The sequence below is a fragment of the Adiantum capillus-veneris genome, chromosome 6, assembly GCF_014529385.1.
Source record: "Adiantum capillus-veneris isolate H3 chromosome 6, ASM1452938v2, whole genome shotgun sequence".
Lineage (NCBI taxonomy): Eukaryota > Viridiplantae > Streptophyta > Polypodiopsida > Polypodiales > Pteridaceae > Adiantum > Adiantum capillus-veneris.
In genome coordinates this window covers 2,979,316-2,983,462 of record NC_140936.1, presented here as the reverse complement: position 1 = coordinate 2,983,462, position 4,147 = coordinate 2,979,316, and positions in this window count along the sequence as shown.

The window sequence follows — 4,147 nt, the reverse complement described above, 5'->3', positions numbered from 1 at the left end:
CAAAAAGGTAAACGTAGGCTAATGGGATCAATCATACTATTTTACAAGGTCTTATCTAGAGTACACTCATTCATTAGATATTTGGGTAGCATTTTAGTAGAGATCAAGACTCTTGCAGTAGCCAGGGACTTAGGAGAGAAATTTTATGGATGTTTTGGTTGTTTGGTTGCTTATTTTTTCTTGGTATGCAAGAATTGTTGGCAACTTTGATTCGAATAGTTTTAGATGCTTTTGTTCATCCATTAAGCCACCATTAGTTAGGGAAATTCTTCTTCTTTTACAATATCTTTTTATTTTGCACCTAGAGATAGGGTAAGTTGGCAAAATATATTTGCAAAAAAATAATCCAAAATTCAAATTATGGTCATAAGTAGCCAAGTAGAGAATTAAGTGAAATTATCCTAACTTTTGGCCATATGAGCAAGGTCAAGGGGGTCAAATTGGCTTGTTTATGATTCTGCATGCTTGCTTGAGCTTTGTACACTTTGGAAATTTACAAATCTACGAAAAACCTGGGAGAGCCCAAAACGCGATCGTCGGGGCTCGTTGTAGTGGTGGGGGCCAAAAGTCATACTTAATCATTCACTGAGGTGACTACACTTCCCAAAGTGGTACATCATTTGGATCATAAAGTCCCAGGCAAACGCATTGGGTCATTTTGGTAGCAATGTGGTGATTTTTGACTATAATTGCTAGATTGGTGTTGAAATTGTGTGTCTAGGATTTTTCAGGGTCCATACATTGGTTACACCTAAGGTGATATTTTGTATAAAGACGTCATACAAAGCATACATGTGAGGTTTGGAACAGATTGGATCACAGAACTCTTGAAAATAATTAAAACCCTTGTTTTTTGCACTCATGTTTTGTGGAATCATATGTAACGTTTGGTTTGAAATGCTAAACCCATACAAAGAGCTTTAATCTTGAAGGGAACACAGAGTTGGTGAGAAGAACACACACCAATTTTTTTAGTCCCAATGATTGCAATTTTGGGCTTCTTGACACGGGTACTATTTTGGTTTTATGAAATTCCATAGCTTGTGGATATAAACTTTTGCGTACATTTAGATACTCAAGAATCACAATCTAAAGGGGCATTAAAGAGGTAAACACTGAAATCGCAAAACAAACACTAATTTGGGAATAATTCAATTTTTATTGGGCTACAAGCTAGAGTGAAAAAATATATGGTCATGAAGAGCCCCAAACATTGCAATTTTTGGGCTCATCCCCAAGCATTTCTTTCTCTCTCAGTATGTGCTAGTGCATGGGTAAGAAATCTAGAAAGTGGAGAGGGATGAAAGCAAGGATTTAGGGCATGATTCAAGACTAAGGACTAGGGTGCAATCACTATTTCCACTTAATGTAAACCCCTTTGTCAAGTATGAGGTCATATTTATGTAAACCCCTTTGACAAGTATGAGGTCGCTATTGTTCGCTATAGGTCCACCGTGGTGAGAGTAAATGGGCACGACATATAGGTACATGAACCATGAGGGCATGGCACTTATTGTTGGGTTGTTGGGGTTTCTTCCATTCTTTTAAGAACCTTGTATCCGAAGCAGGAACTTTATTTGGTAGCAAAATTATTAGTGTTGTATCACGACCCGTTTAAACGCAACTCTTTAGCCCACCTCAGCAACATATTCAATACGGAATGTCGAGAAATACCAGAATGCACTAGAGGGAAACAAGGTTCCACCTAAGATGAAATGGTGCGCCCATCAGTGTAAGTAATCCAGCCATGAGACCCATCAGTGTCTAGGTTTAGAAGGGAACATGGGTCTAATATTACATCTAAAAATAGTGTCTAACACATAGAGAATTTCGACAAGTGCAAGGTGTTACCATATAGCATAGTGAAAATAGGTTGTATTTGTCTATTGCTACAGTTTTTATATAGAACACAATTTACAAAAGAATAGGTCAACAACATACTAGTGGTACAAATGACAATGAATCTCCCATTATTTATTGTACGGTTTGAACTCGGATAGAGAGAAACGAATTTAACCATTTCAAAATAGATATATTTTTTAAAACTCTCGGATCAGTATACAAGAAAGTTATTATATTGAAATTCAACACAAAGGTAATCTACTATTTGTGCTCAAAGGAAAAGAATCCCTACTCCTATTGAAGCTATAGTACAAAAGACACCTAAAATTTCTAGAATTAGAGGCAAGTCAGCTTATTGCAACAACAAAATAGTGGTTACTAGGAAGAGGAAAATGCGATATCTTAAGAATAAGGTGCACATGTTCAAATCTTATAAATTAAAAGAAGACTAAATTTGAGATAATTTTACAATATACATAGTGTCTAATAGGATTATGAAGAAGAGGTCGACAAATGGAAATTGAGAGTTAAAAGTGAACATTAAGATTGCAACAATCTTGGTTGAACTGCAATGAAAAATGGAGAGCTCAAGAATCTTTTGCAACAAGTCAAATAAGTGCATGAGTGGTATCAAGAAAAAATTGAGGTGGGTGTGTCTAGCACCGACTGAACCACAATTGAAGAACTCAAGCAAATGAGAAATCGTGTTTTGTGTGAGAGATTGTGGATTCTCAGCAGCAAGCCTTGATTTTGGACCTTGGAAGAGTTGCCTGGTTGAAGGGTTCTTTATGGGACATTCAAAAATCCATTTCTAGGCATCTAGGAATGCGGTGTTATGTCTCTTGGTGTTCTTCCTTCCTCTAACTGATAAGACTATATCTGATTATCTTGTTGTTTTGACCTATGTCAAAACCTCTCCTCTATTTCATCTCTTTTGCTATGTATAAGCATCATCTTGCCTCGAGTCGGTTTCAATCGCCATGGAAGTATCAGAATACCATGAGTTACATCAGCTATATAATTGACTATCTTGTCAAATGAAATATGTTCCAATTGTTGATCGCATTCTATATGTTTGGTATGGTGATGGATGTTTATGAGTAGTTATTGTGCTCTCTCTCTCTCTCTCTCTCTCATACATGTCGACGGAGTTTCTGCCTTCCTATAAGCTTGAGGATAAAACTAAGTAGTTAAGTACTAGAAGATAAACCAACACCTCACCAAACATATTACTCTGTTGCTGATTCACACAGACCAAAACAATAAAGAAAGAATGGTCTATTACTGTCCTATGGAGGCATCTATTGACCTAAGACATTTATTGCATTTCACTGGTGAGTATCAGGCCATAATGGAATATGAAAAAAAGGTGGCGAGCACAAAGCCTTTAGTAATCAAAAAATCACGAAGCCTAAGTATTTTTTGTTCTCAACTATTCCCCCTTATTTTGCCAAAAGAGAGAAAACACTTACATTCCCCCTCTTCAAAATGCAGCAATCATTGCAAGCATATTCAATGAATGGACCTCCTTTAAAACTATGCTTTGATCAATCCTTCAAATACTGATGACTTTCCTAAAGTCTCTTGTGCAATAATGTAAAGTGCCCGTATAAAATGAAACAGTCACTATGTGGTTTCATAATTGCAATGAAGTGAAGCATTTTCAATTAATCCTGAACAAGTACATGAGCAACAGAGAGGTCCAACGCCGACTACGATTCAAGCATGTACCCTGCACACTGCTTTCATTATAACTTTAGAACGTGAGCAAGTGCGGTAGACATTCTACTCTCGGACAGTTCAGATGTGAAGATCATTCTTCCAATAGATCATTGCAAGACAAGGCGCTGGGCAATGGATAAGAGTCCCACCGACTGCACATTATGGTCACTGCAAGTTAGAGAATCTGACTATTGCTCACATCTGAACTTGCTTCCCTCACAATTTCAGCCATGACCTAGACCTACATACTTTCCTATTATAGCCCCAGTGTGGCTCTCCATTGCGATTCTTATCACCACAATCCCTGAGCATCTAGAATCATTTATCAGGCCTACACATAGTACATCCACATGTATCTTTGGTCATAATAGAATCTCATTTCATTGTATTTTCTACCTTGACATTGTATCAAATTCATCAAGATTGCGCCAGTTTGGTCTTATAGGTCCTATTGGCCTTTTGAAGACGCTTAATGAAACAATTCATTTCATTTCATCTCTCTCTCTCTCTCTCTCTCTCTCTCTCTCTCTCACACACACACACACACACACACACACACAGTATCACACACTGCCAGCTTAAA